This window comes from Trachypithecus francoisi, unplaced genomic scaffold, assembly GCF_009764315.1.
Source record: "Trachypithecus francoisi isolate TF-2019V2 unplaced genomic scaffold, Tfra_2.0 Lachesis_group5, whole genome shotgun sequence".
NCBI lineage: Eukaryota > Metazoa > Chordata > Mammalia > Primates > Cercopithecidae > Trachypithecus > Trachypithecus francoisi.
In genome coordinates this window covers 136,573,459-136,600,117 of record NW_022681470.1, presented here as the reverse complement: position 1 = coordinate 136,600,117, position 26,659 = coordinate 136,573,459, and the positions used below count along the sequence as shown (strand labels likewise).

At 46.4% G+C, this 26,659-nt stretch overlaps 1 protein-coding gene across 16 annotated transcripts in view; it reads right to left on the bottom strand.

Moving 5' to 3' along the window:
* CACNA1A (calcium voltage-gated channel subunit alpha1 A) overlaps positions 1-26,659 on the bottom strand; it is a 314,547-nt gene that overhangs the window by 191,427 nt on the left and 96,461 nt on the right. The gene's annotated exons all lie outside the window — the stretch shown is intronic.

The window sequence follows — 26,659 nt, the reverse complement described above, 5'->3', positions numbered from 1 at the left end:
GAAAGAGGGAGAAGACACAGACATGGGAGGAGACTCGGTAGAGAATGGCGTACCTGACAGTCAAGTTCAAAAGCATTTTGAGGCTGGGCACAGTGGCCCATGCCTGTAATCCCAGCACTTTGAGAGACTGAGGCAGGTGGATCACCTGAGGTTAGGAGTTCGAGATCAGCCTGGCCAACGTGGTGAAACTTCATCTGTACCAAAAATACAAAAAATTAGCCAGCCGTGGTGGCAGGCACCTGTAATCCCAGCTACTTGGGAGGCTGAGGCAGGAGAATCGCTTGAACTCGGGAGGCAGAGGTTGCAGTGAGCCGAGATCTCACTATTGCACCCAGCCTGGGTGATGAGAGCGAAACTCCATCTCAATAAAACCCAAAAAACAATAGCAACAACAAAAACACACAAAAATAGAAAAGCATTTTGAGAAAGGAACAGTCATTGGTCTCCAGGACCGCACAGAGACGAGTAAGAGTAAAGGATGAAGAAATGCATTTCATGTGGCATCAGGGTCGTATCAGTCTTGCTGGGGCTGATGGTTGAGGGAGAACAAGAGGAGAAGAATTGGAAATGTGAGCCTGGGCAGGACAGGAGATTTTCAGGGTGGCAGAGAACTGAATATGGGTCAAGGGAGAGAAGTTGATGATGTATCTCTTGGCCTTTAGAGAGCTGCACTGCCCAATAAAGTAACCACTAGCCACACACAGCTATTTAAATATAGATTTAAATTCATTTAAATTAAATGAAAAATTCACTTGTACCAGTCACGTTTTAAGTGCTCCCAAGCCACATGTGGACGGTGCATACATAGAACACTTTCATCACTGCAGAAAGTTCCACTGGACTGTGATGTTCTAGCATGTCCATCCCCGCAGGGCAGGATTTTTCTTTTCTCTTTTCTTTCCTTTTCTTTTTTCTTTTGTTTTTCTTTTCTTTTCCTTTTACTTTCTTTTTCTTTTCCCTTTCCCTTTTCTTCATTTTTTTGAGACAGGGTCTCACTCTGTTGCCCAGGCTGGAGTGTAGTGGCATGATCTTGGCTCACTGCAACCTCTGCCTCCCAGGTTCAAGCAATTCTCCTGCCTCAGCCTCCCAAGTAGCTGGGATTACAGGCACTTGCCACCATGCCCGGCTAATTTTTACATTTTTAGTAGAGGCGGGGTTTCACCATGTTGGTCAGGCTAATCTCGAACTCCTGACCTTGTGATTCACCCGCTTCGGCCTCCCAAAGTGCTAGGATTACAGGTGTGAGCCACCACGCCTGACCTTCTTTTCTTTTTTAGAGACAGGGTCTTACTCTGTTGCCCAGGCTGGATTCAAACTCCCAGTCTCACGAGATCCTACTGCCTCAGCCTCCTGAGTAGCTGGAACTATAGGCATAAGTCACTGTGCCTGGCTTTGCAAAATTTATTTTTATTTTTTATTTTATTTTTTAGAAATTTTCATCTATTTTGTTCATAGCATCTCCAGCACCTAATGCTGTGCCTGGCATACAGTAGGTACTCAATAAATGTTTACTGAATGGCTAATGAAACAAAAATGTAGAAAAGTGTGGCTGATAACTAACAAAGTATATTCTAGAAGAGGTGGAAGGCACAGTATTTAAAGAAAAGAGTCCAGGCGTGGTGGCTCATGCCTGTAATCCCAGCACTTTGGGAGGCTGAGGCAGGAGGATTGTTTGAGCTCAGGAGTTCAAGACCAGCCTGGGCAACATAAGGAGACCCTATCTCTACAAAAAATATAAAAATTAGCCAGCCATGGTGGTGCACTCCTCCAGCTACTCGTGAGGCTGAGGCAGGAGGATCACCTGAGTCTGGCAGGTTGAGGCAGCAGTGAGCTGTGATTGTGCCACTGCACTTCTGCCTGGGCATCAGAGTGAGACTTTGTCTCTTTAAAAAAAAAAAAAAAAGAATAGTGGAAGACACAGTTGTCCATCCAAGAGCCACCACCCACCCCCTTCCTTGCTGGCAGAGCCCACCTCCCATCAAAGAGGCAGAAAATGCCTAATATTCTCTTTTTCCCAAGATTCCTTGCAATGAGAGCACTTGTCACATGACCCAGTTGTAGGTCTAACAGGATCTGGGTGAAAAATCTGCTGGGTGCTTCTGGAAAAGGATTTATTCCCCTTGAGATGAGTTGCATGGTAAGAGATAGCCCTTCCTCTCCCTCTTCTTTGGCCAGATGGTTTGTGTCTGTCTACGTGGATGACTGGGTAAATATCTTTTTATTTTTATTATTTTTTTTTATTTTATGTATTTTTTTGAGACGGAGTCTGGCTCTGTTGCCCAGGCTGGAGTGAGTGGCGCCATCTCGGCTCACTGCAAGCTCCACCTCCCGGGTTCCTGCCATTCTCCTGCCTCCGCCTCCCGAGTAGCTGGGACTACAGGCACCGCCACTTCGTCTGGCTAGTTTTTTGTATTGTTTAGTAGAGACGGGGTTTCACCGTGTTAGCCAGGATGGTCTCTATCTCCTGACCTCGTGATCCGCCCGTCTCGGCCTCCCAAACTGCTAGGATTACAGGCTTGAGCCACTGTGCCCAGCCGGCTGGGTAAATATCTTAGAACTGAGGCAGTCATTGGCCGGGCGTAGTGGCTCACCCCTGTAATCCCAGCACTGTGGGAGGCCAAGGCAGGTGAATCACCTGAGGTCAGGAGTTCAAGACCAGCCTGACCAATATGGTGAAACCCCATCTCTACTAAAAACAAAATACAAAAATTAGCCAGGTGCGGTGGTGGGCACCTGTAATCCCAGCTACTCAGGAGGCTGAGACAGGAGAATCACTTGAACCCGGGAGGCAGAGGTTGCAGTGAGCCAAGATCGTGCCACTGCACTCCAGCCTGGGCAACAGAGTGAGACTCCATCTGAAGGAAAAAAAAAAAAAAAAAGAACCGAGGCAGTCATCTTGGGGCTGTGAGTGGTAAATGTTAAAGAAAGTCCTTACAGTGATGATGTTAGAGTGGAAAGATGAAAAGGACTCTTTGGAGGCATTGTTGAGCCATGGAACCAACCGTGCAACCAACCTCCTGGCCTCCAGACTTCTTTTGCTTTTGAGACAAATCTCACTCTGTCGACCAGACAGGAGTGCAGTGGCGCAATATTGGCTCACTGCAACTTCTACCTCCCAGGTTCAAGTGATTCTCCTGCCTCAGCCTCCCAAGTAGCTGGGACTACAGGCATGTGCCACCATGCCTGGCTAATTTTTTGTATTTTTAGTAGAGATGGGGTTTCACCATGTTGGCCAGCCTGGTCTCGAACTCCTGACCTCAGGTGATCCACCTGTCTTAGCACCCCCCAAAGTGCTGGGATTACAGGTGTGAGCCATCGTGCCTGGCCTCTATTTTTATTTTCTTAATTGTAGCTAGGTTATATCAGAACTTGCTGATATAAGGAGCCAATATTCATTAAATTTATTCTCTGCCAGGTTGTGTGCTTGTTACTTTATAGTCTGCGAACTCATTTTATGCTGCTTACCAGGGACTTGTTCTATTCTCCCTTTCATTGATAGGGAAATTGAGACCCATGGGGTTAAATGACTTGTCCAGCCAACATGTGGTGCCTGGGTGCTGTATCTTGCTTCACCCATTCCACCATGCTGCTCCTGGTGTGCTCTGCCACACCACTCACCTTCCCCACTGGGGCCTCAGCCAAGCTCATGCCTTCACTAGCCTGAGCATGGGAAGGAGCTCAATTTTTCTCTGCTGGTTGGAAGTCAGGATGTCAATAGATATTTATGGAGGAACAACTACCATGTGCCACTCAGAAGAGAGGGGAACGTGTGCAAAGGCCCTGGGGCTGGAGAGACCTCATGGAGAGAAGTGAGGTTACCAATTGAGAACTGGAGGCAGAGGGCAGGAGTTTGAGCCCAAGAGTTTGAGGCTGCAGTGAGCTACGTCACTAGAGCCAGTACAACAGAATGACATCCTGTCTCTAAAATTAAAACAAATTAAAAAGATGACATAGAGGAATGTCTGCAAATCAGCAAGAATAACACAGCAACCCCAATAGGAAAACAGGCCCAAAATGTAAATAGGCAGATTAGGGGAGTGAGAAGGAGGAGAAACAAGAGAGTGAGAAGGAGACATTAGCATGGTTAGAAAGCAGGGGAGGAGATGAGGATGTAGTGACTCCCTAACCTCAGGTTAAAGTACCTGCCTCTGACAGACTCAGGCCAAATATTTCTGAGATGGGTACCAAGGAGCAGAACTGCTTCCCATACAGTCTATATTCTTGCCACTCCTAAATTGAGGACTGAGTGATCCCCTTCAAGTTCATTCTTAAATCACCCAGCTTTCTTCTTCTTCTTCTTCTTTTTTTTTTTTTTTTTTTGAGGCAAAGTCTTGCTCTGTTGCCAAGGCTGGAGTACAATGGCATGATCTCGGCTCAATGCAACCTCTGCCTCCTGGGTTCAGGTGATTCTCCTGCCTCAGCCTCCTGAGTAGCTGGGATTACAGGCACATGCCACCATGCTTGGCTAATTTCTGTATTTTCAGCAGAGACCAGGTTTCACATGCTGGTCTCGAACTCCTGACCTTAAGTGATCCACCTGCCTCGCCCTCCCAAAGTGTTGGAGTTACAGGAGTGAGCCACCCCCCGGCGAGAAAACTATTTCTGAAATTCATTTTCTGAATCTTCAAATGCAGAGTCAAGTTCTTTGCTCTTCTCAGGTTATGAGATATCTTCACCTTTAGTCTGTGCAATGCCTCTCTCTTGTTTATACCTTCCTTCATTCATGCATGAATTCCCCTTCATCTCTACACCCTACTTTCCTTCTTCTCCCTCCGAGACAACTGAGAGAATGTTTAATTTGGCCTTATAGGAGTGCATTCTCGCAAAAACACGTGCGATATTTTGAGTGTGTCTATTTTTAACTGACATAAGCAGGATGAAGTTAGACACATTCCGTTGTTTCCTGTTTTCACCCAGAACCATATTTTTATTTTTTGTTTTTTAAATTTTTTGAGACAGAGTTTTGCTCTTGTCACCCAGGCTGGAGTGCAGTGGCACGATCTCGGCTCACTGCAACCTCCGCCTCCCGGGTTCAAGCGATTCTCTTGCCTCAGCCTCCGCGTAGTTGGGATTACAGGCGCCCGCCACCATATCCAGCTAATTTTTGTATCTTTAGTAGAGACAGGGTTTTGCCATGTTGGCCAGGCTGGTCTCGAACTCCTGACCTCAGGTGATTCACCTGCCTAGGCCTCCCAAAGTGCTGGGATTACAGGCATGAGCCACCGTGCCCGGCAACAACCATATTTTTAAAAGCCCTATCCCATAGTATCTGTTGGATATGCGGTCTGTAGCTCTCATTCATTCTGGTGCTCCATGGCTGCCTCTGTCACATGCTGCCTCCTGGTCCCCAGGAGGGACACCAGATGACCTTCAGCTCCCCCTATATAGATGGTGCTGGAGTAAGCATTCTAGTACCTGCCCCTAACAAACCTGGTAAGAATGTGCCTGAGATGGGTGCCTGGGGACATAACTGCTGACGGTGCTGGACTTCATTGGACTGAGTACTACTGATATGTCTCCAGAGTGGCCTCCCTGGGCCACACCCCTTTGAGTGGTGCAAGACTTTCCTCCGTTCCCACATCCCTAGAAACCCTTGGCTTATTCACCTATTTTTTCCCCCAGTATTAAAGGCGTACAGAGATACTGCTTGCATTTCCATCTTTCTGATTACAAATGACTTCGAGTACCATGTCATAGGCTGATTAGCTTTTCAGACTTCACTTTCCTGATCTGTGTGTTCACATTTTCGGCCTGTTTTCCTGTTTTCCTATTGGGGTTGCTGTGTTATTCTGGTTGACTTGCAGACATTCCCTCAGGTAGTCTTTGCATATTTATTTATTTATTTATTTAGAGACAGAGTCTCATTCTGTCGCCCAGGCCGGACTGCAGTGGCACAATCTCGGCTCACTGCAACCTCCTGGGTTCAAGCAATTCTTGAAGCCTCCCAGGTTCAAGCAATTCTCCTGCCTCAGCCTCCCAAGTAGCTGGGACTACAGGCATGTGCCACCATGCCTGGCTAATTTTTTTGTATTTTTAGTAGAGACAGGGTTTCACCATGTTAGCCAGGATGGCTGACTTTGTGATCTGCCCACCTTGGCCTCTCAAAGTGCTGGGATTACAGGCGGGAGCCACTATGACCTATCTAAATTTTTATTTTTTATTTTTATTTTTTTAAATTTTTTAAAATTTTTTTGAGGCGGAGTCTCGCTCTGTCGCCCGGACTGGAGTGCAGTGGCCGGATCTCAGCTCCCTGCAAGCTCCGCCTCCCGGGTTTACGCCATTCTCCTGCCTCAGCCTCCTGAGGAGCTGGGACTACAGGCGCCCGCCACCTCGCCCGGCTAGTTTTTGTATTTTTTTTAGTAGAGACGGGGTTTCACCGTGTTAGCCAGGATGGTCTCGATCTCCTGACCTCGTGATCCACCCGTCTCAGCCTCCCAAAGTGCTGGGATTACAGGCTTGAGCCACTGCGCCTGGCCTAAATTTTTATTTTTTATGTTTAGAGACAGGTCTCACTCTGTCACCCAAACTGGAGTGCAGCGGTACCATCATAGCTCACTGCAGCCTCAAATTCCTGGGCTCAAGCAATCCTCCTGTTTCAGCCTCCTGAGTAGCTGGGACTACAGGCATGCAACACTTTGCCTGGCTAATTCTTAAAATGTTGGTAGAGATGGGGTCTCTCTGTTTCCCAGGCTGGTGTCAAACCTCTGGCCTTCAGTGGTCCTCCTACCTTGGCCTTCCAAAGTACTGGGATTACAGGTGTGAGCCACTGCACCCAGACCCTCATGTGGCCTTGATCAACACTGTCTGACAGAACTTTCTGGATGATAAATCTGTTCTCAATCTGTGCTGCCAAGTATGGTAGCCACCAGTCACCTGTGGGTTTTGAGCACTTAAAATGTGGCTAGTGTGAATGAGGAACTGAGTTTTAAATTTCATTTAATTCTGAATCATTTAAATTTAAAATGACCACACAGTGCTAGGGAGGACCTCTGTAACAAACAGTGGTTAGAAATTAACCCCCAATCAGTTTTTTTTCTACAATTCTATCCACTATTTACCATGTGCTAGTTCCTATTCTAAATGATTTATAAATATTAACTCATTCAACACTCACAACAATTCCATAGGTATACTATTTTCTCCATTTTATTCATGAGGAAACTGAGACCCAGAGAGGTTGATAACTCAGCGAAGGATTCACAGGAAATGGGACAACCAGCACCCGGATGTAAGGTTTGGTTCCCGAACCACCCCCAATTGCTTATTTATTTATTTATTTTTTGAGACGGAGTCTCGCTCCGTCACCAGACTGGAGTGCAGTGGCGCAATCTCAGCTCACTGCAGACTCCACCTCCCGGATTCAAGCGATTCCCCTGCCTCAGCCTCCCAAGTAGCTGGGACTACAAGTACACGCCATCATGCCCGGTTAATTTTTTGTATTTTAGTAGAGGTGGGATTTCACCATGTTGACCAAGATGGTCTCGATCTCCAGACCTCGTGATCCGCCTGCCTCGGCCTCCCAAAGTGCTGGGATTACAGGCCTGAGCCATCGCACCTGGCCCCGACTGCATCTTTATTTGAACAAATATCTTAGTTTTCGTGTAATCGAGTCTTTTTTGCCTCAGAGTTTGTGCTTTAAAAGTTCAGTGGAGGAAGTCCTCCTCCCTTCCTGGGTTCACAGCTATTCTCCAGCATTTTTTTTCCTTTAATGTAAAGTTCTCCCCACTCACAGAAGGTCCTCTCAAGCTCCTTAACCTTCTGCACAGAGAGCAATTCTTCATTTTATTTGTCTTTTAAAGTAAAGGATTGAACAAAAGGACAAGTTTCTATTTTGGGTGGTTTCTGAAGCCTCTTAAACTGCAGTGTTTTCTTAAATAAAGAGGAGTAGGAACAGAGGCAAAAACCCCAGAAAGTGGTGAGGTAAGTGATTCTAGAACAGACAGGAGTTCGAGAGGGATGTGTGCTCTGGAGAAGTCAAGAAGGGGAAGCTGCCGGGTGCAGTGGTTCACATCTGTAGTCCTAGCACTTTGGGAGGCTGAGGCAGGAGGAATGCTTGAGTTCAGGAGTTCAAGACCAGCCTAGGCAATAAAGTGAGACCTTGTCTTTACAAAAAATGAAGAAATTAGCCATGGCTGGGCATGGTGGCTCACACCTGTAATCTGAGCACTTTGGGAGGCTGAGGTAGGAGGACTGCTTGAGCCCAGGAGGTCAAGACCAGCCTGGGTAACATGGTGAAACCTGGTCTCTATAAGAAGTACAAAAATTAGCCAGATATGGTGGCTTGCGCCTGTAGCCCCAGCTACTCGGGAGGCTGAGGTGGGAGAATCACATGAGCCCGGGAGGTCAAAGCTGCAGTGAGCTGCAGCCAAGTACAGACATGCCACTGTACTTGGTTGACAGGGTGAGACCATGTCTCCAAAAAAAAAAAAGAAAAAAAATCAGCTGGGCACAGTGGCGCATGTCTGTGGTCCCAGCTACTCAGAAGGCTGAGGCAGGAAGATCCCCTAAGCTCAGGAGGTTGAGGCTACAGTGAGCTGTGTTTGTGCCACTGCACTCCAGCCCGGTCAACAAGAGTAAAACTCCACTCAAAAAAAAAAAAAAAAAAAAAAAAGAAAAGAAAAAAGAAAGAAAGAGAAAGAATGGGAAGTAGTGAAGGCCAGTGGATTCAGAGTCATGAGTGTTTTGAAGGGTACTGCTACATGACCTTGCCAATCACCAGGGATAGAGGAGGTGGTGAAAGAGAAACCTCTCCTTGAGAGGCTGGAAGGAGAAGATAATGTGATTTGGGCGAGTGGAGGCAGGATGTCTTCCAAATAGAGGTGAGAACATAGTGTCAGTGGAGATGGGAGAGTCAATGGATGAATCCAACTGATGGAGTGAAAGCTCTTGAGGAAATGAACAAGTGCATTTGCATTTGAATTCCCAGACATTCGGTGGGAATCAGCTACAGGAGAGGCACTCCAGGAGCAAAATAAAAACAAACTCTCATTCACAGGTGGTGGGAGTTTAAACTGGTCCAACCACTTGGGAACATTGTTAGGCAGTTTCCCCTCCCTCCCTCCCTCCTTCCTTCCTTCTTGTGGAGTCTCATGTATTCTGCTGCCCAGGTTGGAGTGCAGTGGTGCAATCTCTGCTCACTGCAACCTCTGTCTCCCAGGTTCAAGTGATTCTCCTGCCTCTGCTTGTTGAGTAGCTGAGATTACAGGCATGCGCCACCACGCTCAGCTAATTTTTGTACTTTTTTGTGGAAATGGGGTTTTGCCATATTGGCCAGGGGTTTCACCACATTGGCCAGGCTGGTCTAGAACTCCTGAGCTCAAGTGATTTGCCCGCCTCAGCCTCCCAAAGTGCTGGGATTACAGGAGTGAACTGCTGTGCCTGGCCAATTGTTAGGCAGTTCCTACCAAAGCTAAACCAATTCCTCCCTCCGACTCAGACGTTCCAGTCCTAGGAATATCTCCCATAGAAATGTGAAGAGTGGAACACACAGACATATCTGAGTGTGTTCAAAGTAGCTTTCTCTGGAATAGCCCCAAAGTAGAAAGCACCCAAATGCCCACCATTAGTAGAATGAATGAACACACGGTTCAGCACACACAGCGATGAGAACGAATGAACAGCAACAGCACGGATGAATCTCACACATACAACGTCAAGGGAAAGAAGCCAATGCATGCATGCTGTATGACCCCATGTGCTGAAAGTTCAAAACCAAGCAAAACTAATCTACACTGTTTGAAGTCAGGATGAGGTTACTGGTGACTGCAGAGGCACAAGGGGGTTTCTAAAGGTTGGTGCTCTTCTGTTTTTTTTCTTCCTTCCTCTTCCTTCCTTCCTTCCTTCCTTCCTTCCCTCTCTCCTTCCTTCTCCCTCCCTCTCTCTCTTTCTTGAAGCTGCAGCTGTTTCCTTCCTTCCTTCCTCCCTCCCTCCCTTACCTTCCTTCCTTCCTTCCTTGAAGTTGTAGTTGTTCCCTCCCTCCCTCTTCCCTCCCTCTCTCCTCCTTCTTCTTCTTCCTCCTCCTCCCTCCCTCTTTTCCTTCCTCTTTCTTGCTTTTTTCCTTCTTTATCTTTCTCTCTCTCTTTCTTCCTTTTTCTTTCCTTCTCTTTGTTTTCTTTCTTTCTCTTTTTCTTTATCTTTCTTTCTCTCTGTTTCTGTCTTCCTCTTTTCTTTCCTTCCTTTTCTCTCTTTTCCTCTCTCTCTTTCTCTCTCTCTCTCTCTCTCTCTCTCTATCTCTCGCTCATGCTGGAGTGCGGTGACATGATCTCTGCTCACTGTAACCTCTGCCTCACGGGTTCAAGCGAGTCTCCTGCCTCAGCCTCACTCAGCTATGTTCTGTTTCTAGAACTTGGCGCTGGTTACATGACTGGGCTCAGTTTCTGAAAATCACTCAAGCTCTTCTTGTATGATACGTGTGCTTTTCTGTATGTATGTTATATCCAATAAAATGTTAAAAATATATTTAGGAAGTAGCTAACATTTATTGAGTGCTTGCTGTGGGCCAAGTCTTATGTATTATTTTATTCAATCCCCACAATGACCCTACAGGTGTGGTGGGTCCTATCATTCCCTCTACTTTCCAGGTCAGAGAGGTGGAGTCACTGCTTCGCGTTCACACAGCTAGCACATGGCTGAGCTGGGTCGTAAGCCCATGTCCCGCTTACTTGTAACTTCCCTGCAATGCTTTCAGGTTTGGAAAAGTAAAAGGACAAGGATTTCTCAAAGTCAGAGCGTAAAAACAAAACAAAACAAAACATGAGATGATGATCTCGCCATACAGTTGCCTACTAACTTCATCAGAAAAAGCTGGCAAGATCCCAAGGAGCAGGTGAAGGTTTGAAGCAGGGTTGGGGTGAATTTAATGAAGTGTTGATTAGCGATGAAGAAAATGTTGTCGGAGGATCCTGAAGACTCAGCTTAAGGGGATACCTGCAGGAAAGAAAGGACACTTCCTGCTTCTTCTCTTGAACGATTTTGGCTTTAGCGACCATTTCCCCACATGGCAACAACAAATATTTCATAGTTCTACTCTTCCAAAGCCCTATTCACAGCGTCGTCACTGTGGGAGGTGGGTGCCTACACCCACTTCACTGCTAAGCAAACTGTTGGGGCTCAGAAAACAATACCCCAAAATGAAGTTCTCCGAAGCAGCCACTGAAGCTTTCTGACTCTACTCTTCCCCGTGAGGGAAGCCTCCATCCCAGCAAAGCAGCTCACTCAACTTTCTTGCTTCTCAACTGCTCCTTTACCTAGAGAGTCTCCTCCCTACTGATCCACAGCTCTCTGTCTCCCTTCAAAACTGCCTCTTGTGCTGTTTTCTCTCTCCTCCAGTCCGTAACCTGCATGGGCTCAGGTTACACCACAGCTGCGCTGGCCCCTAGAACTTTCTGGGATGATGGAAATGTTCTATTCTGATCTGTCCAATATGGTAGCCAAGAGCCACGTGTGGCTAATGAGCATTTGAAATGGAGCTGAGCGCCTAAAATTTTCATTTGGTTAAATTTTAATGAATGTACATTTATATTTAAATAGCCTCGTGTGGCTAGTGGCTATCCTGCTGTACCATGCAGCTCTGCAGTTGAATTATAGAGTGGATTACATAATCCAGGGCGTGCAGTCCGTCACATGCTGGTGCAAACTAGTTATTCCCTGTGTGCCCTCTAGGTCAATGCTCCAGCGGGCTCTGTGCCCTCGAGGCGGACCCTTGAAGACTACAACTCCCACAGTGCTTTGTTCCGGTTTCCGGTTGGGTTTGGCTGGGGGGAAGCGCTGGCAGAAGATGAGGGGAGGGAAAGAGGTTGGAATATTGCTTCCCTGTTCCCTCTCTGGTTCTGACAGTAGTCCCTTCTGCACAGCTCTGCCTCCACTGGGTTCCAGGAATGTAGGGCTCACGATGGCTTCTCTCTGAGGACTTCAAACAGCCGTTATCTATTTCTCTCACCTGCTTCCATCTCTTTAAGGCGTCTCTTCATGACATGGTCTTCATTTGAACCATCTAGAAGTTATTCTTTTTCCTGTTAGGGCCCTGATTGGTACGAGGTGGGAGGAATTAATGGTCCATGAAAGCTGCCCACTTGAAGACCTTGAAGTCCCCCCAGTTTCTGAGGTCAAAGTGTGGAGAAGCAGGATTTGATTCTAGGCTTCCCCACCTCAAGGGGCAGGGATGCTCTACTGCTTTTTTTCAAATAAGACTTCAAATTGTGGGGAGGGACATTATTTCAGATTCTTGCTTCACCCCATTGTAAGGCAAAGGCAAATCCTGAGAGCAGGAAGCCCAAGAAACAGAGGAGGTGGGTGGAAGAACACAGGAGTGTCCCTTAAAACTGTCCTAAGGGTGGAAGAAGATAGGAGTGTCCCTTAAAATTGTCCTAAGGTAGGCCTTGCAAGGAGGTGACATAGATCAAAATGTGGAGCTTGATTCTCAGTGAGGACCCATGCAGAGACTGATGTCTGTCTCCCCTCCTGGATGCAAGTGGCTGCCACCATGTAAGCTCTAGCCAGTGGGAAGTAGATGAAAGTCATATGGATTACTTCTGGGTCTGTCCCAGAAACATTTCTCCTGTGCCCTCCTCACGCTCTTTTCCCTTCTGTGGCTTGATATCAAGAAGCATGGAGACTTTAGAAGCCATGGGTTGAAGATGAGGAGCCACTATATGGAACAAGCCTGGGTCCCTGACTTACTGCTTAGAGGAGAGGTGCCTGCTATTTAAGAATACACCTTTTGGCCGGGCACGGTGGCTCATGCCTGTAATCTCAGCATTTTGGGAGGCCGAGACAGGTGAGTCACCTGAGGTCAGGAGTTTAAGACCAGCCTGACCAACATGGTGAAACCCCATCTCTACTAAAAATAGAAAAAATTAGCCAGATGTGGTGGTGGGCACCTGTAATCCCAGCTACTAGGGAGGCTGAGGCAGGAGAATTGCTTGAACCCAGGAGGTGGAGGTTGCAGTGAGCTGAGATTGCGCCATCACATTCCAGCCTGGAGGACAAGAGCAAAACTCCGTCGCAAAGGAGAAAAAAAAAAGAGTACACCTTTTGAACTTTATCCATGCAAGAACTAAATTTTTATTGTTTTGAGCCCTTATGCATGTTGGGATTCTTTGTTACAGCTGCAAGCATATCTAATACACTTAATAGGAACTTATACACAGTAACTAATACACTTGGGCAGCTAAAATGTCAGTTTCATGAGACCATGGATTGGTCTCTGGTTCACCGTTGGATCTCTGGTGCCTAGAACAGGGCTGAGCAGATGGAAAGGCTCAATAAGTGTTTGTTGAATGAGTTATCAGCTTCCAATTTTTCTTTGCAGCTGACTGGAAGGCAGAGAAGTATAGTGGATGCAAGCTCTGGCTCACAGGTGGGAAAGGGTTGGGTTCATATCCTGCCCGATTCTTTACTCATTGTCTACATTGGGCAATTGCCAAGCCTCGGTTTCCTCCTAGGGAGGACAGAGAATTATATAAAAGCTCTTTCTTTTTGTGGACGGAGTGAGGATTCAATGTGATCATTCATGAAAAGTGCTGAGCACGCCACCTGATGCATAGTAAGTGCTCAGGAAGTAGCGGTCATGATGATGTGGACTCTTCTCATTCTCTGGGCAAACAAAAAGCACAGAAGCTGCCCCTGCAATCGCCTCTGACAAATTTCAGGCCCCGAGGGGAGGGAGGCCAGGCTTGAGCCTGGGATTATAGCCAAAGACCAACTCAGGAAACGATATTACATTCCCATGATCCTCCTGCGATCCCAGGAGGGCTTGAGCCTCTGTTTCTTGCCCTGACCTCAGACTAACTCTGCAGAAATTGCTGTTTGGGGCTTGGACTAGCTGCTCTGGTTCAGGGAGACCCACTGGAGACCTGGAACTTAGACGGCCTGGTGGAGTCCTCAAGACTAATGTGGGGAATGAGCCATAGTTTAATTCAGGACATCCCACTTTTCTCAGGTATTATTATCACCAGCCTGGAGTTATGCGTGATGGGGCAGATGCCTTAGGACTGATCAGGTTTTTTCTCCTCCATTAATTAAAATGTGAATCACAGCTGAGTCACTAAAGAAAGAAAACGGTCAATGAGCAATTCTGACTTCCTCCCTCCTTCCTTGCTCAGAGAGATGAGTTAGCAGAAGTCCAGATCCAAAAATGAGAAGAAGAAGAAGAAGGAGAAAAAAAGAAAAAAAGCTCAGAAGAGATGTAGGGCTTGGGAAAGCAGGAGCAAAATGAACCTGAACCATATTATTCTTTGTCTGAGCAGAAAAAAGTCCCGAAATTGCTATCCCAGGGCCTAACGGTCATCATCCTCTAATGAGCACGACCATTTCTCATTTTTACAGACAGACCCGCAGGCACCCCGAGATGGATCCAAGCCCCAGCAATCTCCTTTCTTGCTTTCTTCAAGCAATGACAGGCTCCTCATCATGCCAAAAACCACCAATCTCCACCTTTCTTTTTCTGCTTCATTTTCCCCACAAAGCTCAGTCTCTCCTTTGGATTCACACATCATGGTCATGTTTCATAAGATAACGGACGAGTGAGGAGCTGGGGTGCCTCTGGTCAATAGGAAAGCGCCATGGGGAGTGAGATTAGAAGATTTCAGAAGTGGGGGGTCCCTCAGAATCAGGGAAGCTACGTAACTCAAAACATGATTCCTGGAGCCAGGCTGAGCCTGAATCCTGGCTTCGTGTAGAGCTAATCAATCTTTCTGAGCCTCAGTTTTCTCATCTGTAAAACGGGGAGAGTGAAAAAAATCTACGCACAGTGTTGCAAAGATGAAAAAGTCAGCACCCATCACAAGTTAGCAATTATAACATTCATTAGAAAAGTATGATCCAAGAATTTCTGCCTCACCCATTGGGTTACCCCAAAGCAAGATGAACAGACAGGCTGGGGAAATGGTCCTCACTGAGCACTGGCACACACACACTTGAACAGGTGTGTTTGTGTGTGTGTGTGTGCAAGCTCTCGTGTGTGCATGCAATTTCCCCTCCCAAATTGACTGGTCACGCCTAACACTGCACATTTGACTTTTGACCTCTGCGGGATGAATTTTCAAGATGCCTATTTATACTTTCAAATTATGAGCAAGGGCTTTCACCAATTACCCCTGTCTTGACCCCTTATTATTCAGATGATTCTCTTTTGAAGAGCCTACAGTGTTGCAGTCCTTGTCAATTTTTAACTAGATGAATACTGTCCAGATCCCATCTGTTAGTGTCTGGGGGTGTGATTTCAGCAGCTTGCCACCATCATGCTCACTGACTTTATGAAATCTTCTATTTTTTGCAAGGTTGGTAATTTCTAAGTCAGTTTGCCTTGGACTTGTGCTACAGTGTAAGATAATATTTAACAATCTAGAACAGTGACTTTCAACCAGGGGTGATTTCACCTCCCAGGGGACATTTGGCAATATGTGGAGACATTTTTGGTTCTCACAACTGGGGCGCGGGTGCTACTGGCATCAAGTGAGTTGAGGCAGTGCGCAGGACAGCTCCCATTTTGGAACCGAGAATAATGCAGCCCCCAAAGCCATCAGTGCTGTGGCAGAGAAACTCTGACCTAGAACTCAGGGGGCCATGGTGGTCCTGATGCAGAGTCTCGCTCTGTCATTCAAGTTGGAGTGCAGTGGTGTGATCTGAGCTCACTGCAACCTCCACCTCCCAGGTTCAAGCGATTCGCCTGCCTCAGCCTCCTGAGTAGCTGGAATTACAGGTGCCCACCGCCACACCCGGCTAATTTTTGTATTTTTGTAGAGATGGGGTTTTGCCATGTTGGCTAGGCTGGTCTTGAACTCCTGACCTCAGGTGATCTGCCCGCCTCAGCCTCCCAAAGTCCTGGAATTACGGACCTGAGCCACTGTGCCTGTCCAGGACTCACTTTTACAAGCAGTCAATTTAGTTAGTTCCTTAGTGACCAAAAAATGGATTATGTCAACTTCTAGGGCCCTTCTGCCTCTTTCTAAACTACAATGAATTTATACTAAGCATGGGGCTCTGCAGGCAGATTTCCTGGATTCAAATTCCAACTCTGCCACTTCCTAGCTCTGTGACCTTGGGCAAGATATTTAACAGCTCTGGGTTTCCATTTTCTCACTAATAAATGTGACTAATAAAGCACCCACTGAGTAAAGTTGTTTGCGTTAGGGAGACTGATATGTAAAGTACTTAAGACAGTGCCTGATACATAGTTGAGGCATGAGTGGGAGGTAGACTGAATCCCTGGTGCAAACATGGTGAGCTTCCCACTAAAGATTCACAAGTGGGACTGGGAAATGGCAGCCTAATCAGGGACTACATTTCCCAGCCTCCCATGCAGCTAGCCTGGGCCACATGACTAAATTCCACCCAATAGAATGCAGGCAGAGTTCTGTTCACTACTTCCAGGAACCCTCATAACCTCCCACTCCACTTTCCCTTTCCCCCAACTGCTGTCTCAATGTAGGCTCTTAGAACAACCTTGGAAACCACATGTTTAAGCAGGGAGAGCCTCCAACAGCCTGGATCCCTAAGTGACTGCATGGAGTCGAACCATATTTGAGTCACCCACCACTCCACCTCATTGTAGCCCTCACCAGTTGTACTTTATTATTTTCTATTTTTAGTAGAGATGGTGTCTCACTATGTTGCCCAGGTTGGTGTTGAACTACTGGGCTCAAGCGACCCTCCCACCACAGCCTCCCAAAGTGCTAGAATTATAGGCATGAGCCACCACATCCGGCCACCAGTTTAGAAGTTGATTTCTCACTCTTGTATACTCTTAGCCAGAGATTTTTGGTTTTATTGGTTATTGCAGCTGGTGTTAACCAACACAGCCTCTTCCTCCAGCATTGCTTTGTTTCTCTTGATCAGCAAATATTATCATCTCTTCAACATCTGACCAGCTTCAAGACGACTACAATCCTCTCCTTCATACCTTTCCTGTGAGCTGGTAAATAAGCTGGGGAGGAAGCCCCTTCTCCCACTGGGGATGGGGAAAGGCAATGGGTTCCCTAGGCCAGGATGTTAGTAAAGATTTTTGATAGAGAAACAAGAAGGGATCTGGGAGTCATGACCACTCAGCATCTCAAGCCAAAGAATGTAGGTGAGTAAAATAATGGTACAATGGACTTTAGAGACTTGGGGGGAAGAGTAGGAGGGGAACATGGGATAACAGACAACAAATATGGTGCAGTGTATACTGCCCAGGTGATGGGTGCACCAGGTTCTCACAAATCTCCACTGAAGAACTTAGGCATGCAACCAAATACCACCTGTACCCCAATAACTGTGGAAAAATAAAATTAAAAAAAAAGAAAAAAATTAAGCAAATAAAAAATAATCAAAATCTAAAGAAAACCCCCAAACCTAACAATTCCTGGAAAAATAGTATGTGGGTATCCGTTTATTAATAAAACATTCAATTATAATTTCAACATCAATTAATTTATCAGCATAAATAAATGGACCAAATTTCATATATAGATAGATAGATAGACAAGACTTACAAATGAAACTCAAACTCATACTAGTGTCATCAAAGGGTAGCAACATGTGCTGACATCTAGATCGTCTGCTCAAATATCACTTTCCCAATAAGGCCTGTTCTGACCACCCTATTCAGTGCTGTATCTTGCACCCTAGAAAGTGGCAGGGCCAGGACTTGAACGCAGCACTCCCAAACTCCCTTTACCCAACTTTATTGTTTTTCCCACCTGCTAACACACCATCGTCAATGTTTAGGTTCCCACCCTCCCCCACCTCACTGCCTCATAAGAACCAGAGGGTCTCCTCATCACCTTGAATAGTCATGGGTACTCAGTAGATGCTAAATAAATGTTGATCGGAATGAAGTGCTTGTTCTTTGCCTGGGACATTCTAAGAGGTTTATACATATGAACTCATTTGCATGCTCAAAGCAGTTTGACCAAGTGATGAGTTTTACAAAATTATCTCCCTTTTATAGAAAAAGAAAGACAGGTTCAGAGAGAGCACTCAGGCAGAAGTGGAAGAGCCAGGATTTGAATCCAGTCTGTCTGGTCCCTGGGTCTAGGACCTCCAGACGTTGCTTTGTCTAGGCCCACAACATAGAGTCAATAAACCCAGAACAAGTGTAAGGGGAACCCAAACCAGAGGTGTTTGTTCAGTTTTTGTTTGAAAAATACACACCATGTTGTGTATGGGTGTGGATAGGGCCAGGCTCACAAGATTGTGCTTGGCGACCTTTGTAAGGACGGAGGACCTGGATGCAGTGGCTCATGCCTGTAATCCCAGCATGTTGGGAGGCTGAGGTGGGGGAATTGCTTGAACCTAGGAGTTCTAGACCAGCCTGGGTAACATAGGGAAACCCCATCTCTGCAAAAAAAAAAAAAAAAGTAAAAATTAGCTGGGCATGGTGGTGTGCACCTGTGGTCCTAGCTACTCGGGAGGCTGAGGCGGGAGAATAGCTTGAACCTGGAGGTTGAGGTTGTAGTGAGCCGTGATCATGCCACTGCACTCCAGCCTGCATGACAGAGCAACAGTGTATCCCAAAAAGAAAATTAAAAAGTTGGTACATATGGTACAAAGGTACATATGTTCAAATCTTGGCCTTGCCACTCTCCAGATGTGTGATCTTGGGGCAGTAACTTAACCTCTCTGTGCCTCAGTCTTATCTGTAAAATGGGTTGTTGGGAGGATAAAATACATTGATATTTGTAAAGTGCTCAGAACAGGTTCATAGGCACACGTATGCACATACGTGCACATACAAATGTGCACATATATATACACACACACACACACACACTAATAAGGCTCATAGTTAATGCTGCTATATATGTGTCTGTTGAAGAAATAATGATCACAGCTTCCACCTGGAGCTCAGGAGCGTGGAGCAGGCCACCTGAGAGCAGAGCCAATCCCTGCACTGTATTCAGTCGCATGCCACCTGGGGAACGGTGTGTTCCAGTCAAAAGAGCTAACAGCGATCTTCCAGTGGCACCTGCTAATTTTAAGGTCAAGCCTCTCAGTGCTGGCGCTGGAGTCAATTGTTGCCTTTTCAACAACAGCACCAGGTGTGTGTTAAGAGGTGTGCCATCGGGAGGACGTCCTCGCCCGAGAAAGCTGAAAGTGGCAAATGGCCCAGGCTGCCCTGAACAGGACAGAAAATGGCTCAGAGCAAAGCTGAGGTAGGCAGAGAGAAAAGACCAGGGCCGTATCCTCTGTGTCCTCCCCGTGCCAGGCAGAAGAATCTGGCATTGCTTAAATATGGTACAAGTCCCGTGATGCCTCCAGCCTGCAATGCACCTATAGTTCCAAAGTGCTTTCCAGAAATGAGCTAACTCATCCCCAGGGATGGGTCATGATGCTAAACGTGACCATCCCTGAGGGGAAAGGTGTGGAAGAGTGTTATTCCAAGAAAACAGGCAAAACTGCAGGGCAAGGAGTGAGAGACCGTTAGTAAGAATGATGATAAAAATGATACTATTATTATTACTAATACTATTATTTGAGACGGAGTCTCCCTCTGTCGCCCATGCTGGAGTGCAGTGGTATGATCTCGGCTCACTGCAACTTCCGCCTCCCAGGTTCAAGCGATTCTCCTGCCTCAGCCTCCTGAGTAGCTGGGATTACAGGCACCCCGCCACCACAACTGGCTAATTTTTGTGTTTTTAGTAGATGGGGTTTCACCATGTTGGCTACGCTGGTCTCAAACTCTTGACCTCAAGTGATCTGCCCACCTTGGCCTTGCAATGTGCTGGGATCACAGGCGTGAGCACTTACAAGGAGTCAGGTACTGTTCTAAGAGCTGTATGTCAATTATTTCAAAAAATCCTCCATAACTCTACGAAATAAGAGTGCTATTATCCCCATCGAACAGATGAAACAAATGAGGCCCAGAAAGATTTGAGCATCAGCCCCAAGTCACACAGCTTTCAACAAGGGGAGCTGGTTCAAGCCCAGGTGTTCTGATAACATAGCACCTTCATCATCCTCACCATTCGGATGATGTTCTGCATATTTCACAGTATTTGCTGGGGTTGGCTACTGTTGGTGCCATTTTACAGATGAGGAAAGTGAGCTATAGAGGGACTTGCTGACTGGCCCTGGGTCACATAGCTGAGAGGTGGCAGAGTCAGAATGCATCCATTCATGTGGTCTTAGCACCCACATCAGCACCAATGGGACTCTGATATTGCCTGGATGGACTTCCCTCTTTCTATATGCCTGCTTTATGGAGAAGGGAATCTGGACAGATGCAAGTGGCTCACGCCTGTAATCCCAGCATTTTGGGAGGCTGAGGAGGGAGGATCGCTTGAGGCCAGAAGTTTTAGACCTGCCTGGGCAACACAGTGAAACCCCATCTCTATATAAATAATAATAATAATAAAGGGTGGGCATGATGGCTCACGCCTGTAATCCTAGCACTTTGGGAGGCTGAGGCAGGCTGACTTCCTGAGCCCAGGAGTTCAAGACCAGCCTGGCCAACATAGGTTAAACCCTATCTCTACTAAAAATACAGAAATTATCCAGACATGGTGGTGGGTGCCTGTAATCCCAGCTACTCGGGAGGCTGACATACAAAAGTTGCTTGAACCTGGGAGGTGGAGGTTGCAGTGAGCCAAGATCGCGATACTGCACTTCAGCCTGGGTGACAGAGTAAGACTCTGTCTCAAAAAAAAAAAAAATATATATATATATATATATATACACACACATATATGTAAAATGTACATATATATGTAAAATGTACATATACCTATAAAAAGAAGGGAATCTGATCCCTAACATTAGTGGAACAGCTTCAGTTCAGGGTTTGAGCAGTAGGAGAGGCTGGTGCACTCAATGTCCACTCCCCAGTGTTGGAGTGGGTTCTACACAGCTTGGTGAGAATCCTCTGTACGCAATCTGCCCTTTGATACTATGCTGGGCAGAGAGGGTGGGCGGGCATCCTCCTACTAGGGCAGGAGGAGTCCTTCACATAGGCCTGTATTCTGGGCCACCACCCTTCAGCCAGAGTCATCCTTCTAAATAAAAATGTAAGCACAACCACTCCTTGTCTAAATCCTTCCATGGCTCCCTTGTGCCTTCAGAATCAAGTCCAAACCCCTCAGAACATGGGTTGGTTCCTGCTGACCTTTTGTAGGTTTATTCTCTTGCCATTTCCCTCTCCCAACACACAAGCACATTCACACACACGCAAACGCACGCACGCACACGCACACGCACGCACGCGCACGCACACGCACGCACACGTACGCACACGCACACACGCACACGCACACACGCACGCACACGCACGCACACGCACGCACACGCACACACACACACAGAGGCATGCACACATGTAAGCATGTGTACACACATACCCACGCACACAGCTCTGTTTACCTGTTTCCTGTATAAACCCTATTCTGTGGAATCCCAGCTCTGCCACCTAGGCAAGTCACTTAACTTCTCCATGCCTCATTTTTCTTGTCAATAAAGTATTTTGCTCTCCTGTGCTTCTCTAGACTAGAAGAATGCCTGGCACACAAAATGCACCAAGTGGCCATTTTCTGTTTGGTTTTGTGGAAGAAAAAATGCGTAGACAGTTACAAAATTCAGAGGGACACAGGAAAGTAAGTTTCCTTTCCACACCTACCTCCAAATCTTTCAGGGTGCCACTACAGAGGCAAACACAATGATTAATTTCTTATGGAATCTTCCAGACTTGCTCTTACAAGAAAATGGTGGCACCATTCAAAAATTGCTTTTGTCACCTGATAACGTATCTTGGATATAGAGATTCCTGTTTCCTTTTCTGTAAAATGGAGATATGAAAGAATCCACCTCACAGGCTTGTTACAAGAATTAAATGAGATAATACTCATTTTTTTAATAGTACCTTGTATGCAGTAGACACTCTATAAGTATTGGCTCTTATTGACACCCAGAGATCTGCTTCTTCCTTTTGTAATGTCTCCATAACACATCAGGGGATGGGTGTACCATAGTTTATCCGACGGTTCTTGTTGACGGAGACTTCCGTCAATGGAGACTTCCAATTATTATGCTGTAATGATGCTTCCCTTTGCTGTAACAATGCTTAATAACTATGGTTCACGTCTGTAATCCTAGCACTTTGGGAGGCCAAGGCCGGCAGATTGCTTGAGCTCAGCAGTTAGAGACCAGCTTGGATGATATGGTTTGGCTTTTTGTCCCCACCCAAATCTTTCATGTTGAATTGTAATCCCCAGTGTTGGGGGAGGGACCTGGTGGGAGGTGATTGGATCATGGGGGCGGATTTCCCCCTTGCTGTCCTCATGACAGTCAGTGAGTTCTCATGAGACCTGGTTTGGTAACACTTTCCCCCTCACTCTCCCTCATGCCACCATGTGAAGACGTGCTTGTTTCCCCTTCATTTTCTGCCATGATTGCAAGTTTCCTGAGGCCTCCCCAGCCATGCCTTCCGCACAGCCTGTGGAGCTGTGAGTCAATTAAACCTCTTTTATTTATAAACTACCCAGTCTCAGATAGTTCTTTATAGCAATATGAGAACAAACTAATACACTGGGCAACATGGCGAAACCCTGTCTCTACAAAAATTACAAGAATTAGCCTGGTGTGGTGGCTTGTGCCTGTGGTCCCAGCTACTCAGGAAGCTGAGGTGGGAGGATTGCTTGAGATGGGGAGGTTGAAGCTGCAGTGAGCCACGATCGTGCCACTGCACTCTAGCCTGGGCAACAGAGTGAGACCCTGTTTCAAAAATATATATATGATAAAGGAACTAATAAATGAAGAAATAAATGTAGGAATACTTTGAGCAGGATGTAAGGAACCTGGGTACATATCAGAGATTCCAAGATCTTCAAAGGTATCCTTCTAGACACTAAGTCCTTTTACAAATTCCTTCTGTGTGGCACTAACGTTATATGTTCAACACACCAGCATGATCAGATTATACCACTGTGTGTGGGGTGCTATGGCCATTCTTTGATGGAGAACTGGTCTACTCATTGCGATCATTCTCACAGGTGCAAGCTGAGCTGGTCCACAGGTGAGCAACTGTTCCTGCCCACAAAGAACGTAGTTAATGTTCTTCCCATAAGCTCATGGCTTTTAAGAATACTGTTGGTGCCAAAGGGGAGATGGTAGTTGGTCAAAGGAATACCATTTCAGCCCAGGGACGGGACTGTGTACTGAAGGAACAGTCCCCAAGGTGTCCTTGAGGGGTTCGAAGGATTCCTGGTGAGGCTCGATTGTGTTGTAGGATGAAGGCTGAAGAGTGGGGTGGGAGGCAGGCATGAGGAAAGAGATGGGTCATGAGCTCTATTAAAATGTATTTTTGTAATTCCGAGTTGAAAATAGACATACCGACTTCATGCTGACTGTTTCAGCTTCATGACGTAGCCCGGCTCGTGGGGGCCTTCCCATTCAGCACGTCTCCGTGGCAACAGGCCACTTTCTCATTCACGCCATCTCCAGGGTTACCTTGCTTGGCTCATTCATGACTGTTGCCATAGAGACAGGTCCATTGATACAATCTTGACTCTTTGGAACTTTGCTTTCCCAAATGATGGAGTACTGGCCGTGGGGTAGGGATGACATTGTGATAGGGTGTGAGGCGAAGAGAGTTCTGGGAGTTGAGGTATAAAGATTTAAATTGCGGCAAGAGGAAGATGAAGTCATGGTAGGAGACATGGTAAGGCAGTAGACAAATATCATTCCTGATCTTGACATGTGAAATGGCTGATCCTTTAACAATCCTGTGTGTGTGTGTTGTGTGTCTGTGTGATGTCTTTTATTAAACTCAAAATACAAATACAGCAGGCACTTAGCCTTGTCATTGTTGATGTCTGTATCTCCAGCATCTAGCACAGCACCTGGTACAAAGTAAATGTCTCCTCAAATAATAAGCATAAGACTTTTTTTTTTTTTTTTTTGAGGCAGGGTCTCATTCTATCACCCAGGCTGGAGTGCAGTGGCTCCATCTTGGCTCACTACAGCCTCTGCCTTTGGGGCTCAAATGATCCTCCTGTTTTGGCCTCCCGAATAGCTGGGACTATGTGCATGCCACGATGCCTGGCTAGTTTTTGTACTTTGTGTGGAGACAGTGTTTTGCATGTTGCTTATGTTGCTTGGGCTGACCTCGAACTCCTGATTCAAGCTCAGAAGTGAATCAGGACTTCAAGCGATCCTCCCGCCTTGGCTTCCCAAAGTGCTAGGATTACAGGCATGCACCACTGCACCCGGCCTACCCACAAATAATTACTGAATAAATTAGAACTTGTTGTTTGTGGTAAACCGTAAAAACATACATTGTCCTTGATAAACCATAAAAATAGAAAAACATTAGAAGAGAATTTCCACAAGCATCCACCACTATTATTTACTCTCTACCTCCCAGCACGTATGCCCATATAGTGCATTTTCTCCTGTTTCTATAGACAACGGTGTGTGCTCTCCTCTAAAGTCAAACCGGCCGGGCGCGGTGGCTCACGCCTGTAATCCCAGCACTTTGGGAGGCTGAGACGGGCGGATCACGAGGTCAGGAGATCGAGATCATCCTGGCTAACACGGTGAAACCCCGTCTCTACTAAAAAATACAAAAACAATCTAGCCCGGCGAGGTGGCGGGCGCCTGTGGTCCCAGCTACTTGGGAGGCTGAGGCAGGAGAATGGCGTAAACCCGGGAGGCGGAGCTTGCAGTGAGCTGAGATCCGGCCACTGCACTCCAGCCTGAGCGACAGAGTGAGACCCTGTCTCAAAAAAATAAATAAATAAATAAATAAATAAAAAATAAATAAAATAAAAATAAATAAAATAAAAATAAAGTGAAACCTTCCACCTGTACACCAAATGCCATCCCCTCTCATCCACCAAGAGATGTCCCTCCTGACACTTCTACTTCCTCTGGCATCCTCATGTTTTTCTCCCCAATAGGTTATTCCTATCAGCACAAAATCTGATGTTAGCTCTCCCATCTTTTTTTTTTTTTTGAGACAGGGTCTTAATCTGTTGACCAGCCTGGAGTGCAGTGGCGTGATCATAGCTCACTGCAGCCTCGACCTCCCAGGCTCAAGAGATCCTCCCACCTCAGCCTCCCTAGTAGCTGGGACCACAGGCATGCACCACCATGCCCAGCTAATTAATTTTTTTTTTTTGGTAGAGATGGGGTCTCACTATGTTGTCCAGGCTAGTCTCAAACTCCTGACCTCAACCTCCCAAAATGCTGGGATTACAGGCGTGAGTCACCGTGCCTGGCCTTTTTCTTCTTTATTCTTTTTTCTTTTTTTTTCAGGGAAACAAACCTCTGAAATCCACTTCCCCCACCAGCTAACACATGCCCCATCTCTCCTCCTCTACCCTTCACAGCAGAATTCTTTAAAAGAGCTAGTAGTAATCCTTCCAGTAGCCTCTTGTCTTTACCTCTTCACCTAAGCAGCTCTGGCTCGGGTCGCGAAAGATCTCCACGCCACTACATCCAATGGTCAATTCTCATTTTTCATTTGGGTCAACTCATCGGCATCAGTGGACATCATTGATCATTCCCTCATACTTGAAATGGCTTAGCACTTTCCTTGCACAGCAGCCAGCACCTGCATTCTTCTGATTTGCTCCAATTCAGTCTTCTCTGCTGGCTCCTCCTCATCTTCCCCAACCTCTTTAATGATGGAGAGTAAACCCTGGGCTCGGTCCTAGGTGCTCTTCTGCATCCATGCCCTTATTCAGTTCCTTAAACAGCTTCCACAGGAGGCTGACTCCTGCCTTCGGATCTCTAGCTCTGACTTACCTTTTTTGAATTTTAGACTCCAATTCCTATTAGGTTGGTGCAAAAGTTATTTACTTTGCCATTACTTTTAATGGCAAAACCACGATTACTTTTGCACCAACCTAATAGATGGCCAACACAATATCTCTATCCATTAGTAGGCACTTCATAGAAAGCTGAGTTCCTAATCTGCCCACCTAGTCAGTCTCCTTCCCCATTTTATTTGATGGCAAACCCATCCTTTCAGTTGCCCATGTGATAGGGTTTGGCTGTGTCCCCACTCAAATCTCACCTTGAATTGTAATAATCCCCACGTGTCAAGGGCGGTGCCAGGAGGAGATAATTGAATCATGGGGGGCAGTTTCCCCCATACTGTTCTTGTGGTAGTGAATAAGTCTCATGAAATCTGATGGTTTTATAAATGACACAAGCTCTCTTGCCTGCCGCCATGTAAGACATGCCTTTGCTTCTCCTTTGCCATGATTGTGAGGCCTCCCCAACCATGTGGAACTGTGAGTCCATTAACCCTCTTTCCTTTATAAATTACCCAGTCTCAGGTAAGTCTTTATTAGCAGTGTGAGAAGAGACTAATACACTATGTCAAAAAATGTGAGGTCCTCCTTGACTTCTCTCTCTCTCTTTTTGAGACAGGGTCTCACTTTGTCTCCCAGACTAGAGGGCAATGGCGCAACCACAGCACACTACAGCCTCAACTTTCTGGGCTCAAGTGATCCTCCTGCTTCACTGTCCCGAGTAGCTGGGATTACAGGCACACATCACCATGCCTGGGTAATTTAAAACTTTTTTTTAGTAGAGACAAGGGTCTCACTATGTTGCCCAGGCTGGTGTCGAACTCCTAGGCTCAAGTGGCCCTCCCCGCTGGGCCTCCTAAAGTGCTGGGATTACAAGTGTGACCCACCGTGCCTGGCCACTCTCTTTCTCTTAAAGTTCATACTCAACT